Source organism: Castor canadensis, chromosome 6 (assembly GCF_047511655.1).
Source record: "Castor canadensis chromosome 6, mCasCan1.hap1v2, whole genome shotgun sequence".
Taxonomy (NCBI): Eukaryota; Metazoa; Chordata; class Mammalia; order Rodentia; family Castoridae; genus Castor; species Castor canadensis.
In genome coordinates this window covers 41495387-41511695 of record NC_133391.1, presented here as the reverse complement: position 1 = coordinate 41511695, position 16309 = coordinate 41495387, and the positions used below count along the sequence as shown (strand labels likewise).

The 16309-nt window shown below is 43.4% G+C and overlaps 1 long non-coding RNA gene across 2 annotated transcripts in view; it reads right to left on the bottom strand.

Moving 5' to 3' along the window:
• Positions 1-1363: 1363 nt before the first annotated feature.
• LOC141424084 (uncharacterized) overlaps positions 1364-16309 on the bottom strand; it is a 38908-nt gene continuing 23962 nt past the window's right edge. Inside the window, exons 2-3 of one of the 2 annotated variants that reach the window (XR_012448919.1) lie at positions 6091-6375; positions 1364-1599 (exon numbers count right to left, since the gene is read on the bottom strand). This is a non-coding gene — a long non-coding RNA (uncharacterized lncRNA). The remainder of the gene's footprint in view (positions 1600-6090; positions 6376-16309) is intronic. The other variant, XR_012448920.1, reaches the window with a different exon arrangement.

The window sequence follows — 16309 nt, the reverse complement described above, 5'->3', positions numbered from 1 at the left end:
AAATTGAAATTACATGAAATATCTCATCAGATTGGTAAAAATTCAAAAGCTTGACAACACACTGTTAGGGAGGCAGTGAGGAAACTGGCACTCTCACACATCATTGGTGAGAGTGTGGAATAATACAATTCCTTTGAAGGTTTATTAGGCATTTTCTAACAAAACCACATACACATGTACCCTTGGGCCCAACTGTTTCCTTCCCAGGGATGTGTTAGGCAGCTTTCTGTCACTATAACCAAATAACCTGCAATGTTAGCATGTAAAGAGAAGATTTCTAAATTAGGTCATGAGCACTCTAACCTAATCAATGGATTAATCCCTTCATGGATGCATAATATGATAGCGTTATTGGGAAGTGTGAAAGATGGGAAGTGGAGTCAAGTTGGAGGAAGTACATCCCTGGGGGCGTGCCCTGGCCACTTCCTGTATCCCCCTCTCTGCTTCCTGTCTGCCATAAAGTGAACAGCTCTCTTCTTCCACATGTTCCCACTGTCATGATGTTCTGCCCAAGTGCGTGGGGCCAAGTGACTATAGACTGAAGGCTCTAAAGCCATAAAAAGTTTATTTTAGTTCATGGTGTTAATGGCTCCAGTCCACGACTGCACTGACCCATTGCTTTTGGGACTCTGTGGAAGGTGCTGTGTGGCAATACAAGGACTGTGTGGCAGAGAAGAACTGCTCATCTCAGAGGTTGGAAGCAAGAGAGAAAAAAGAAGGGGCTGGGATCCCACAATCCCTTTTGAGGGCACAACCTCAATGACCTAAGAACCTCCAACTAGCTCCCACCTCCTAAAGGTTCTTTGACCTCCCAATAGTGTCACCATAGGAACCAAGCCCTTAACACATGGGTCTTGGGGGACAGTTATGATCCAAACTATAGCAAGATACTTACCTCAATAGACACCTCCACAAACACTAAACAACATATACATAGGTTATTCATTGAAGCATTACTTATAATAGCAAAATACTGAAAAAATGGTTAGATAAACTACGGACATATACATTGTTGAGAAAAGCAGTTATAAAAAAGAATGAAAGCCAGGCTCCTGAGGCTCACACCTAATAATCCTAGCTACTCAGGAAGTGGAGATCAGGAGGATCATGATTCAAAGTCAGCCTGAGCAAATAGTTGACCAGACCCTATCTCAAAAAATCACAAAAAAGGGCTGGCAGAGTAGCTCAAGTGGTAAGACCGACTGCCTACAAAGTGTGAGGCCCTGAGTTCAAACCCCAGTGCTGCAAAAAAAAAAAAAAAAAAACTCTAAAGACTGATACAGAATGATTTATAGGATCTATCATTATGTGCCAAAGAGCACTTGGTATGCTGTTTAGTATAAGGAGAAAATGTTTGGTGAGTTTTCTCAAAAAGAAACACAGGAAGGATAACCAATGCACTATTTAATCATTAATCCAAAAGGGCTGCAATAACAAAATACCACAGACTCAAGTTCAAGGTGACTTGAACATTAGAAATGTATTTTCCCACAGTTCTGGAGGCTGGAAGTCCAAAATCAAGAATTTGGTTTCTGATGAGGCCTCTCTTCTTGGCTTGTACACAGCTGCCTTCTCATTGTGTCCTCATGACTTTTTTCTCTGAGCACGCAGGAAGAGAGAGAGAGAGAGAGAAGACTGGTATCTTTTGTTCTTATAAGAATTCCCGTCCTCTTGAGAGGCTAAGGCAGGAGGATTATGAATTCAAGGCCAGCATGTGTGTCATGAGTAAGCTTTCCATGTCAGAATTTACTGAATAACAATAAGTTCACAAGCTACATCAATTTTGTTGGCATTAATTGGCCAAGTACTACTGATTTTGCTTGATAGCCGTTAACCAATTGGCAGTTTCTTTCATTCCAGTCTTAATTACTAATATTAACTCTCAAATCACACATTGCACCTCACCATAATATAGAAGTTACAGAATTACTTAAGAAAAGGCTAAGCCAGGCACTAGTGGTTCATGCCTGTAATCCTAGCTACTTGAGAGGCAGAGATCAGGAGGATTGTGGTTAGAAGCCAGCCCAGGCAAATACTTTGCAAGACCCTGTCTCAAAAAACACAACACAAAAAGGGCTGGTGGAATAGCTCAAGGTGTAGGCCCTGAGTTCAAACCCCAGTACCATAAAAATAAAAGGTTGCAGGGTTCAAAGAGGCCTTGCTGAAGGCAAGAGCAGGGAGATGGTACAGATGCAAACAGAGCCACTATAGGTGGTTAGATGAGATATTAACATAAGGAACCCAGTCACAGGGCTTGTGTCAAAACAGAGAGCTGATTCAAGGCACAGAGCTGATTCCAGGCTTACTGGGTCCTGACAGATGGCAATTCCAGTGGGTCATGTCAAGCAGGGGATCTACCTGAGCTAAAGTCCCAGGGACAGAGTCAGGAGTTTGTTGCCTACTGATCCTTGAGGCATGCACTGGATGGTCTGGTGATGGGCCTGTGTGTGCTGCTGTACCCCATGTTAGATGATCTTGGCAATGAGGTAGAATTATTCCTAGATCTGGTGTTTAATAGGTTCGTGGGCCTGGTTTTTCTGATATGGTTTGATACACCCACATGCCCATGTGTTCCTGATTTAGTTTAATAAGTTCAGAGGCGCTAATCTTTTATTTGCAAAAATAAGTTATTTACCAGTCTGTGCCACATGGTTCATGCTGGACAGATGGTGGTTGTTTACTTGTACAAACAACATGAAGAGTCATTCTGTCTCAGCATTTGCACTCAAAGTGGAGCATGCTGCTGTTTTATAAAATGGAGTCACTGAGGGCAAGGCTCAGCCTGAGAGCTACTGCTCTACATGCTGTGGAGTGATTTTGGAAGAGGGCACAGCCTGACCTCCACACTCGGCTACATAGTGAGACCCTGTCTCAAGAAAAAAAGAAAAAGCCAGGAACTGGTGGCTCACGGCTGTAATCCTAGCTACTCAGGAGGCAGAGATCAGGAGGATCATGGTTCAAAGCCAGCCCGGGCAAATAGTTCATGAGACCTTATCTTGGAAAAAACCCATCTCAAAAAAGGGCTGGTGGAGGCTCAAGTTGTAGACCATGAGTTCAAACCCCAGTCTATAAAAAAAAAAAGACATCAGTCCTATATCTTATGACCTTTTGAATTCTTAATTATCTCTTTAAAAGCCCTGTCTCCAAATACAGTCACACTGAGGGTTAGGACTTCAATATATGAATTGGGAAGAAACATCATTTCAGCCCCATAACAGTTAGCTAAAGGGATTCGGGGGAGGAGCGGATCAGGACAGTAACAAGATTTCTCTGAGGTTACCTTTTTGTAAAGTTTTAAATTTGACTCACATAAGTGTGTGTGTGTGTATATATACATACGTGTATACATACGTATATACACGTATATATATGTGGGAAGGTGAATTCCTATAACGTTTGACTGGATCAAAGTTATCATAAACTCATGATTCTTTCCCACTTCTTCTGTCTATGAAAAGCTGTAGAAGCAAAGAAGCTGGAGGTGTGGTTCAAGTGGCCGAGCACCTGCCTGAAAGCAGACATTGCAATGGCAATGAACACATGCAGCATTAGGATCTTGGATTCTAAATACTATTCTAAAGCAAGCACACAAACAAAACCCGAGCTCCTAATGATTGACTCCAGGCCTGGGGGAGATAATAAGTAAGATATAGGATGATACTCGGAGATTATGTGAATGAACTATAAAAAAAACTGCAAAGGAGGAAAAACACCTTAACCAAGTAATTAGCTCTAGCATCACACTAATGGAATGAACTGACACTCTGTGTCCTTCTCATTGAATGCAATGTGAAGTACATAATATCACCTACTTTGATTTTTTGTTTTGTTTCTAAGACTGTGTAGCCCAGGCTGGCGTAGAACTCATGATCCTCCTGCCTCAACCTCCTGAATGCTGAGATTAAGGGTGTGTACTACCACGTTCAGTTTTCTATTTAGAACTAGAGAAAAGGTGAGATCAAGAAGAATTAACCTAGAAGGTAACACATGCACAGGAAATTAATGTGAGCCAACTCCCTGTATAGCTATCCTTATCTCAACCAGCAAAAACCCTTGTTCCTTCCTATTATGGCTTATACTCTCTCTACAACAAAATTAGAAATAAAGGCAAAATAGTTTCTGCTGGGTATTGAGGGGGTGAGGGGAAGAGGGAGGGGGCGGAGTGGGTGGTAAGGGAGGGGGTGGGAGCAGGGGGGAGAAATGACCCAAGCCTTGTATGCACATATGAATAATAACAAAAATTTTAAAGTGCTCTTTAGATGGTTAGAATGAAAAATCATTTGCTGCTAAAAAAAAAAAAATTCTTGACTAAAAAGTGGTTCAACCTAAATCTAATCACGTGGACGCACTCAGTCAAAACCGTTGTCACTGTCACGGACTATGACAGGCCTGAAATTTTACCATAATTGCCAGGTAACAAATTAGCTTGCCACTTACAGTACCAGCGGCAAAGTCTCATCATTTTCTTCTGCCAGTCTCCCATGCCCACTCCCCACAGAGTAACACAGTGAGAGACAGGGGACGCCTGTACATGCACGTTTGAGTTTATGAGGGAAAGTCCCCAAATCTAGGGAACCCACGTTGTTTATAAAGGACTACCTGACTTTTGTTTAGAGAGAGACATTACCCTGTCATACTGGATCATAAACAAACCTGCCTTCAGGAAAGGCATGATCTCCAGCTCCAAGGCTGTTCACTTTCCAAATAGCCTTGAAAAGATGGTCCAGAATAAGTAGACATTTAGGCCAGGTATGGTAGTGCGTGCCTGTAATCCTAGCTACTCAGGAGGTAGAAATAGGAGGATTGTGGTCTGAGGCTGGCCCCAGCAAAAGCACAAGACCCTAACTTGTGGTGTGCCTTACGTGGTAGAGTGCTTGCCTAGAAAGCCTGAGGCCATGAATTCAATACCCAGTACCACACACACACACACACACACACACAAAGACAGTACATCTTGTCACACATGCAGAAATAAGAAACTGTGGAAAACTCTCTCTCAGTAGCCAGAGTGTAGACAGCTGGCCTGGAGTCATTAAAAATATCAAAGTCGTTGTACCAAATGTTATCAGTGTCTTGACACGTCAGTAAACTACAGCTAATGCATACTCCAGGTTTTGTTTGTAGGAGACAGGGTCTCACTGTGTTACCCAGGCTGTCCTGGAACTCCTGGGCTCAAGTGATCCTTCTGCTTCAGCCTCCTCAGTAGCTGGGACTACAGGTATGTACCACCATACTCAGAGATTTTGCATTTCATGGGGGTTTTGTGTTGTTTGTTGTTGTTGTTGGTGGTGGTGGTGGTGGTGGTGGTGGTGGTGGTGGTGGTGGTGGTACTATGGTTTAAACTCAGGACTTTGGGTCTGGAGGTGTGGCTCAAGTGGTAGAGCTCTTGCCTAGCAAGCACAAGGTCCTGAGTTCAAACCCCAAACCCCAGTACTGCTTAAAAAAAAAAAATTAAACTCAGGGCTTTGCACTTGCTAGGCAGGTGCTCTACCACTTGAGGCACTCCACCAGCAAGGGTTTTTTGTTGTTACTGTTCATTTTGGCTTTTGTATGTTTTATTTCATTTCTGAGACACTATCTTACCTTGTAGCCCGTGGTCTTGAGACCCTTCTGCCTTAGTTTCCTCAGTGCTGGGATTATAGGCATGCACCATCATGCCTACCTAACGTTTCTTTGAGACTTTTTTCCCCTAACCCCATGCCTAAGGTCAGGAATTAACCCCTCCCCAGGTGCAAGCCTTCCCAGTGATTGATAAAAGTTAGTGCATAACTGTTCTAGTATCCTCACCCTCCAAGTGAGATGCAGCAGTGGTTTCAGTAATTCTCTGAGTTCTGCAACAGCATGAAGCAGTTTTCAGTAACACACTCTGGAATGTCCGCTTTCTTTCCCTGTCTCACTCACTCTCCTGGTGTTTCCGGGGGTCTCCTCCCATGCAAGCTACATGTATTTGATCCTGTCTCAGAATGAACTTCTAGTAGAACCTCAAGACAGTCTCCAAGTCTAAATGTCAGATATGCAGTAAGCTATGACTCTGAACTCAAAGGCAAGATGGAGGGAATTTGTGACTCATCAGGCACTTGTTTTTATTACCTATTGCAGTAGGGCACATTACCCTAAAGTTTGGTGCCAGAAAGCAAGTATTTTACTGTAGCTTACAACTTTCTGGATTGGGATTTTGAGCCTGACTCATCTGGCAATTCTTCTGTTCCACGTGGAGCTCCCTGCAGTCGTCATCAGTGGCATTCCTCTTCCAGACTAGCACATCTGGAGGTTTCCAGGGGTCTTCTCTCTCAGGACAGGCACCTTGGAAGGGATGGTTGGGAAACTGGAACCGCTCATGCACTGTGTGCATCCTCTTCCGCCTGGCTTCTTAGGCTGAAGAATGTTCCAAGAAACAGAAAGTAGAAGCTGATATGTTTTTGTTTGGTTGCTTTGTTTCTGGGATTTTTTTGGGTTTTGGTGGGACTGGGGTTTGAACTTAGGACTTCACATTTGCAAAGCAGGTTCTTTACCCCTTGACCCACACCTCCAATCCATTTTGCTCTGGTTACTTTGGAGATGGGGTCTTACATTTTTGCCCAGGTTGGCTTCAAACTGTGATCCTCTCGATCTCAGCCTCCCAAGTAGCTAGGATTACAGGTGTGAGGCACCAACACCTGGCTGCTGTTTTTTGTTTGTTTTGGCAGCACTGGAGTTTTAGCTCAGGGTCTCATGCTTGCTAGGCAGATGCTTTTACCACTTTAGCTACTCCAAGGAGCTGGCTTTGAACCATGATTCTTCTGATCTCTGTCTCCTGAGTAGCTAGGATTATAGATGTGAGCCACAGGCACCCAGCTGTGTTGGGTATTTTTGAGATAGGGTCTTAAGAACTATTTGCCCAGGCTGACCTCGAACTGTGATCCTCTTAATCTCAGCCTCCCAAGTAGCTAGGATTACAGGCGTGAGACAACACCACTCATCTGCAGTTTGTTTTTGAAACAAGATCTTGCTGTGTTGCCCAGGCTGGCCTTGAACTCAGCCTCCTGAGTACTGGGACTACAGATGTATGCTGCCATGCCTGGCTAAAGCTGTCTACTCTGCCACAGTGTGCAGTAGAACAGCAACAGAGACTGAAGACTATGTATGTTGTATCTGCTGATAAACCAATAAAATGAGAACTAAGAATTAATTGATATTGGATTTAGTGATTAGACATCACTGGTCAATAGGAACAGTTCATAGGGGTGGTTGGTTGAAAGTTTGATTGGTTCAGGAGAGAATGGGTTTGGTGGAATAGAAGTTGTAAGTACTAGCAATTATTTAGAGGGTTTTTTTTTTGAGATTGGGATTAGAACCCAGGGCTTCATGCTTCCAAAGCAGGAGCTGTACTCCTTAAGTCAAATGTCTAACCCATTTTGGTCTGGTTATTTTGAAGATGGGGGGTGGGTCTCACAAGCTCTTTGCACAGGCTGACCTTGAACCATGATCCTCCTGATCTTAGCCTCCCAAGAAGCTAGCATTACAGGCATGAGCCACATGTTCCTAGCCAGAGATTTTGTTTTGGAGAGGGGGCAGTACTGGGGCTTGAACTCAGGGCTTCACCTTGAGCCACTCCATCAGCCCTTTTTGTGATGGGTTTTGTGGAGATAGGGTCTTGCAAACTATTTGCCTGGACTGGCTTCGAACCGCAATCCTCCTGATCTCTGTCTCCTGAGTAGCTAGGATTACAGGCGTCAGCCACAGGCACCCAACCAGAGGTTTTTTTTTTTTTGTTTTTTTTGTTTTTTACTATAAATAGAAGCAGGGAAATGTATCAGGTGCTGCTGGGAGGAATGAAGTCAATTATGTTCCCATGTATCTTTTTCCTGCCCAAATGTCATCTAACACCATCTACTTCTGACACTTCTTTTTCCTCCTCCTCCTCCTCCTCCTCCTCCTCCTTTCTTCTTCTTCTTCTTCTTCTTTCTTCTTCTTCTTTCTTCCTCTTTTTGTTTTTGTGGTACAGATTTTGAACTCAGGGCCTATGCCTTGAGCCACTCCACCAGCTCTTTTTTTGTGATGATTTTTTTTCAAGATAGGGTCTTGCAAACTATTTGCCCCATCTGGCTTCAAACTGCAATCCTCCTGATCTCTGTCTCCTGAGTAGCTAGGATTATAGATGTGAGCCACCAGTGCCTGGCTCCTTCTCCCTTCTTTGTGAAAGAGTTTATTGAAATAGAAGAGTAGTGAAGAGTAGAACTCCTAGTGCTAGAAGGGGTCCCAAGAGAGGGTGCTGCTATCTCTATGCTAATTAGATGTACCACTTCTGATCACTTCTGGTTTAGAACTTGCAGGCAAAGGAATAGTTTTGGACCCCCTTTATCATTTATTTTTTAACATAATAGGACAGTAACTAAAACTTGCTTTTTTTGCCCTGTGTGTTTGAAGTTTCTGATACCAGATAAATCTTCATTTTGTGGAGTTGTCAGATTATATACCCACCGCTATTGGAAGGCAGCACAGCAGAGTAGTGTGGGGAAGGGATCTGGAGAAGGACTGCCTATGCCATGTTTCCCCACGCCCAATTCCCTGACTTACACAGAGTTAATATTAGCAACTAACTGAAGCCAATGCACTGGCATAGCTCCACATATGCCTAGGGCTGAGGCTGGAGGATCACTTCAGCCCCAGGGTGTTAGTCAGCCTTTTCAATGCTGTGACAAAATACCTGAGGTAGACAACTTAAGGGAGGAAGGATTTCTTTTGGCTCACAGTTTCAGAGGTTTCAGTCCATGGTTGGCTGGCTCCTTTGCTTTGGGCCTGTGTGAAGCAGACCTTATGGCAGGGTGGCAGTGGAGGCTGCTCACCTCATGGCATCCAGGAGGCAGAGAGCAATGGAAAGAGGAAGGGTCCAGGGACAACATATACCCTTTGGAGAAACCCCCACCCCCTGGCCAATGACCCACTTCCTCCAGCCAGGCCCCACTCCTGTAGTTGCTCAGCTGGGAATTCATCAGTACTTAGTCTGTCCATTGATGAAGTTAGCACTCTAATGATCCAGTCACCTCTCAAAAGCCCATCAGCTGGCATCCATGCCTTTGGCAGAGATTTTCAGACTTAAGCCACAAGACCAGGAGTTTGAAAACAGCCTAAGCAGGGCTGGTAGAGTGGCTCAAGCTGTAAGAGCGCCTGCCTAGCAAGTATGAGGCCCTGAGTTCAAACCCCAGTGCTGAAAAAAACAAACAAACAAAAAAAGCCAGGTGCCAGTGGCTCCTATCTGTAATCCTAGCTACTTTGGAGATTGAGATAGGTAAGATCACAGTTCGAGGTCAGCCTAGGCAAATAGTTTTCGAGACACCATCTCAAAAATAACCAGAGCAAGATGGGCTAGAGGTATGGCTTAAGCAGTAGAGTGACGCTCTAGATTCAAACTCCGGTCCCATAAACACACACACACACAATCAGCTAGGTGTGGTGGCATACACCTCAGCTCCTTGGGAGGCAAATGCCAGAGGATCTTGAGTTCCAGTTTAGCCCAGAAAAGTTAATGAGAGACTCTATCTATCTCAAAGATGACAACAACAAAAATAAAAAGGGCTGGGGCATAGCTTCAGTGCTAGAGTGCTTGCCTAGCAAGCTGAAAGCCCTGGGTTCCTTCCCTAGTACTGCAAAACAAAACAAAAAGCAGTGAAAAGGGAATTAACTTATAAAGTTATTCCAAGGAGTAGATAAAACAAGGATGTATGTAAGTGCTTAAAGTAGTAATGGCTCACATGCTTGCCGTTAGTGCTCCGTTAAGGTTGGCCACTATTGTTCCTGAGCGGTGGGTGAATCCATTTGGAATGCTTTTAACAGCAGTAGGCGGCTACCTGGTTTATAAATAGAATTACTGGTTTCCTTCACACAGCAGGCTTCCCAGAGGTAGGTGGTTGCTAAAGCTGGCTTGTTCCCACAATGCCAGGGCTCTGAGTTGGCCACTCTTGCTCTTTCTCTCATGGCTACAGCAATGTCAATCACTATATTTCAAAGGTAGGAAACAGCAAGGCTCTGGACTTGCCTCTGTGGTCTCAGCTACTGCATACCTGATGACTGCTCCCGTCACTTGATCCCAGGAGTTACAGCCAGCCTGGGCAACAGAACGAGACCTTGAAAATGTCTCACTAAGAAAAAGGCCAGGTGCCCATGGCTCACACTCATAATCCTAGCTACTCAGGAGGCAGAGAGCAGAAGGATCGTGGTTTGAAGCCAGCCTGGGCAAATAGTTCGTAAGACCCTATCTCAAAAAAAAAAAAAAAACCTTTGTGAAAAAGGGCTGGTGGAGTGGCTCAAGGTATAGGCCCCGAGTTCAAATCCCAGTACTGCAAAAAAAGAGGGGGGAGAGGGAGAAAACAGGGCAAGGCAAAGCAGGCAGAGAGTTTCTGTTGATACACCTCCCTTTCTCTCTCTCTCTCTCTCTCTCTCTCTCTCTCTCTCTCATGTGCCTTACTTGCTTTTCTTCATGATTGTCCTAATGTGAGAAAGACCCTAGGCCAAGAGGTGCTGGTGGTTGGAAGTCTTGGCATCTGCAATGCACTGATGTGGTACAGGCAGAGAGTGTGAGATACCACTTTGCTGCTACAGGTGTCTCATAGCCATCTAAAATTCCTTATATTAAAAAACCTGCCAGGTGCCAGTGGCTCATGCCTGAAATCATTGCTACTCACGAGGCAGAGATCAGGAGGATCGAGGTTCGAAGCCAGCCCTGGGCAAATAGTTCTCAAGACCCTATGTGGAAAATAACCAACACAAAAAGGGCTGGTGGAGTGGCTCAAGTGGTAGAGTGCCTGCCTAGCAACCATGGGGTCCTTGAGTTCAAACCCCAGTACTGCAAACAAAACAAAAAAGGCCCTGCTGTTCCTACATCTTCCCCATTTTAGTAGATGGCAACTTCATGTTTCCAGTTATGGAGACCAAACATGGAGTCCTTCTTAACTGCTCTCTCTTGCATTCAATTTATTAATAAATCCTGTTGGATTCCCTTCAGATTATGTCTGGACCCCAACCACGCCCATCAACTCCATCCTAACCACACTGACTCAACCCACCATCATTTCTCGCCTGGATTATTAGTTTTCACTGGTCTCTGGGCTTTCTTCTTCCCTGCCCCTAACCATAGAAAAGCTAGGTCAGTAGCTTCCAATCTCACTCAGAGTAAAATCCAAATTCTTACAGTGGCCTAGAGCGTCCTTCAAGATGATTTCTATTTGTTGATACTTGGACCTCATCCACTCTCCTCCTAGCTCATTCTCCTCCGGTTGTACTGAGTTCCTTGTTCCTCCACCATAGCCAGGATGCTCCCACTTCAAGAATGCTCCTTCAAGGGGCTGGTGGAGTGGCTCAAGTGCTAGAACACCTGCTTACCAAGTGTGAGGCCCTGAGTTCAAACCCCAGTGCCACCCAAAAAAAAAAAAAAAAGTTCCTTCGAATGGGAAGCCCTCAGTCAGCTTCCAGGCAATGCTTCCTCCCTTCCTTCAGGTCTCACATGGCACCATTCTGAGCCTTCTATGTCCTTCTAGCTATTTCCCCACATACTTCCTTTCCCCATGTTGTTTTACTTTTCTCCATCTAATATCCCATATGTATATATTTATATGTATGCATGTACTATACTCATTTATATAGTTTCTTTTCCAGACAGTCTAATTTGAATCTTCCTTTGGAAGCTAACCTGCCTTATATGGTCTCCTTATCCTTTTTTTCTTTGTGGTGCCAGGGATGGAACCTAGGGCCTTGCCATGCTAGGCAAGCCCGCAACACCAAGCTACACCCACAGAGACGAGGGGCTCTAATTTCCTATTACCACTAGTGCTTGGCACATAATGGGCACTTGTAAATTTTTTTGCTGAATGAGTAAATGACTGAATAAACTAAATTTGACATTTGCATTGTTTCAAGCTTTGTGGGTGTTCTTTCCATGTTTTGTGATTAATTACTCTTTCTGTAGTCTCAAAATGAGACTCGTCAAAAGTTAAAAGATTTTTTTTTTCTTTTTATAAAATTACCAAGTTTTTCTCTCTCTCTCTCCTTTTTTTTTTGTAGTACTTGGGTTTGAACTCAGGCCCTCATGTTTGCCTGGCTAGGTAGACACTCTACCACTGGACCCACTCCACCAGCCCTGCTTTATGTTGGGTATTTTCAAGATAGGTTCTCCCGAATTATTTGCCTGGCTAGCCTCCTGATTGCTGCCTCCCGAGTAGCCAGCACCCAGCCCCAAGTTTCTTTCTAAGACAATGAAGCCAGTTATAGAGAGGACGCCAGCTATGGGGTGTTCCTGCTAAGCACTGTACTTTTAAACTTCTCTGCACATTTTTATAGGAAAGATGAGAAAAATCGATCATTTCCCCCTATTTATTCACAGCCACCAAATTGTACTTTTAATAAATTATAATATAATGTAATATACATAGTATTTTCAAAAGATCTCAGGGGTTTTTTTAGGGGGGAGGGTTGGCAGTACTAGGGTTTGAACTCAGGACCTCATACTTGCTAGGCAGGTGCTCTACCACTTGAGCCACTCCACCAGCTCCCTCATCAGGCTTATAGATTTTTTTTTGACTCTGACCTATCTTTCCTTGGCTACCCATAACCAAAGGTGAATGTACTAACCTTCCCTGAACACTAAATGTCATACCTGCTCCCAAGTTCACAATTCTAAGCTCTGTTTAGTAGCTTTTATCTTAGTTATGGCATTCCCACACTGTAGAGAAAGGCAGTCCTTTCTGCCTTAATGATCATACCATTTTAAAAACACCATGTCTTTCCCTACAATGTTTTCTATTTCTCCAATAACATGAAACAAATAAAATGTTGATTAAATTAGCACACATTGGTTACTTCACAGTTGTCCCAAAAGACATATTAGTCCTCAATGAAAGTAAAGACATAGATCTTTTTTTCTCTAACCAAGACAGATTGCTGTTCATATTTCAAAAATCTACATTTTGCATGTGCAAAGATTAAATTCCATGAAGAAAACCTGGTGATACCTGTACATCAATCCACCTCAATATACATACACCTTGACTTTGAAGAGACATCTCCCCTATAACACAAGCAGGCAAAGATTCCTGGCATAAATATATTGCTTACATATGTCCACTTTAGTATATTCTATTTTCATAGAAAGGCAGTAGTTATATATATTTATTTTGACTCAAAATATCAGCAAGGGACATGCCTGGCTTTGGTTACTGGTGAGAAAAGTAGCTGATATAACATTCAGATCACTGTGATGTCCCATTCAGAGTAACTCAGTTGTTTGCTTGTTTTTTTCTTTTTTTGTGGGTCTAGGGTTTGAACATAGGGTTTCATACTTGCAAAGCAGGCTCTCTACCACTTGAGCCACATCTCCAGACTATTTTGCTCTTGCTATTTTAGAGATGGGGTTGTTAACAGCGCTGGTGCAGTCTGTGATCAGAAGAATTCCAAATTCTTCATATCCCACCAGAAAGGATTCATGGCAGGACACATGGGTGTAAAGGGAGTTTATTAAAGGTTAGGGAAGAGAAATACAAAGGGAAGCATGGTAAGGCCCAGGTAGAAGCTGCAAACCGAGGGAGTATTTCTGCCCTTCAGGTGCTTTTAAAACCTATGATAACCTATGGGAAGGGGCGGACCAGATAATTCTTGTTCAATAATCAAGGAGTGGGGAGGGGCCTGGGCAGTTCCCAGCCAGGTGAGGGTGGTTCCTGAGCCAAAGCATGGTTGATCTGAGAGAGAATTTTTTTTTCTGTGAGTCCTGAACTTTCCCTACTTTAACCTGCCTCAGGGTCTCATGAACTATTTGCCCATGCTGGCCTTGAACTGTGATCCTCCCTACCTCAGCCTCCTAAATAACTAGGATTACAGGAGTGAGTGAGCCACTGTGCCTGGCGTGGCTCACTTCTTTCAGAGACCTCCTTGTCTCATGCACCACCTACTCCCAACTGTTATGTTAGAGAACCATTTGCAACCACCTCCTTCCAAATGCCCACTCCCAACTGCCTTTCTGAATCCTCCTTTCAGTCTTCATTTGCTACTGCTTTTTCCAGTTGTCATTTAATCTAAGAGCTAATTCTCTTTGACAACCGCCATTCCTAGCAGGTCAAACTTGCACACTGAAAGAATGTTAGGAAGTCTTTTGGCGAACACAAATGTTCCCTCATTTTTTATTGTAAATATATTGCTTTTTATTTTAAACTGTGGATGGCTTCCTTTCTGCCTAAGATTGTGCTAAATAAGAATCCAATGAGTACCCTCGTCAGCAGAATGAGACAATAAAGGCAACCCAAAAGCAAAACAACTCTGGAAACAGACTAAGTTCCAATCATATTTCTGGAAGTGGAGGTGGGGTACACAAAGAGATGACCTTTCACAGGGGCGTGAAGTTCAAATCAATAGAAAGGAAGTGAGAGTTCCTGGCTTATTGTCACAGTGTGCAGATACAGGCCCAATGGACTTCTTTACATGGTTTCATCTTTTTCTACTCAGATTTTGTACTTCACACTGTATTATACATACATACGAAAATTCTGCCCTCCCCCCATTTTTTTTGAAATAGGCTGTTGCTATGTAGCCCAGGTTGGTTGGTCTTAAGCTCGCCACCCTTCTGTCTCCCAAGTGCTGGGATTATAATGTGTGCCATCATGCCCAGTTTAAAATTTTTGTGATGAACGCTAAGGGTAAGTCACTAACGGGAGGGGGAGGGTAGAAGAAAGAAGTTAAGATGGTGAATGTGGTTAATGTACTCTCTATACAATAATGAATATAGAATGTTTAAACCTGTTGAAATCACTGTAAAAAGAGGACTAAAAGAGAGGAGAAAACTGGAGGGAATGAACCAATTTGGGATATAATACATATATACTTGGAAATGTTGTAATGAAACTCCCCATATAGCTATCTTAAGCAAACAAAAATGTCTTTTTTTCAAAAACAAAGGACTGGTGGCTCATGCTTGTAATCTTAGCTACTCAGGAGGCAGAGATCAGGAGGATTGAGGTTTGAAGCCAACCCTGAGCAAATATTTTTCCAGACCCTATCTTGAAAAAACCCATCACAAAATAAATGGCTTGAGACACTCAATATTTTCAGAGTGTTTGCCATTACTGTATTTGATGGCTATTATTCTGGAAAAAAAAATCCTTCTGATCTCTCTTTCTGAAAAAGAAACCAAAATTACTTCTAAGTCACTTCACTGTCTATGTTCAATCTGTGATTTACTATTGCTAAGTGAATACAACAACACCATATTCTCCCCCGCAAAAAAGGCAGGGGGAGCTGGTGGAGTGGCTCAAGTGGTAGAGCACCTGCCTAGAGGCCCTGAGTGCAAACCCCATGACTGCAAAAAAAAAACACAAACAAACAAATATTTTCAACAAAGTGTAGGGAAGGGATATGGGTATGCCTCAACCCTAAATAAGATCCTAGTCAGATCAAATAAGGACAGCCTTACTACTGGGGTCTTCCTGCAGCAGCAGAGAGATGAATCAGTTCTGCTGGAATGAGGCTCTGATGAGTCCCAGCCCCCTGTGCCCAGGTTCCTGGCTTCACCAGCAGTGTGACCCAATGGTTGTCAAAGCTAGCAGGGAGTTTAGGTTGGGGAACAGATCAAGATGAAACAGCTCGTTCTTATTGAAATTTCATCATTTTGTCTTGAGTGAGTGCTTTCCAATCTGCTGCAAGTTTCTGCTTAATTTTCAGATTTTTTTTTCCTCTGGTGGTGCTGGGGTTTGAACTTAGGACCTTGCACTTGTGAGGCAACTGCTCTACCACTTAAGACACACCACTAGCCCTAGTTTCTAGAATATTCTGATAAGAGTGATCTCAACAGTTTCAGCCAATTTTCAACTTGCTTTTATGGAGGAGAGAAGAATTGGAATTTCTTTTATTTATTTATTTATTTTTTATAGTACTTGGGCTGGCTTTGAACCTCCATCCTACTAACCTCTGCCTCCTGAGTAGTGAGGATTACATGTGTGAGCCACCAGTGCCTGGCTTAATTTTTTTTTTTTTTTGTCTTTTCTTTTTTGGTGCTGGGATTGAACCCAGGGCCTTGCGCATGCCAGGCAAGTGCTGTACCACCAAGCTAATCCCAGCCCAACCTAGCTTAATTTTTGAGGTCCTGAGTTTTGAACTCAAGGCCTGGCACTTGCCAGGCAGGTGCCCTACCACTTGAATCACTCCCCCAGACTTTTTTGCTTTAGTTATTTTCTTTTTTTCCCATTAGGGTCTTACTTTTCTGCCTCAGACAGACTTTGGACTGGACTGTGATCCTCTTACCTAAACCACTTCTGTAGGTGGAAGTATAGCTGTGTACCACCAAGCCCAGCCA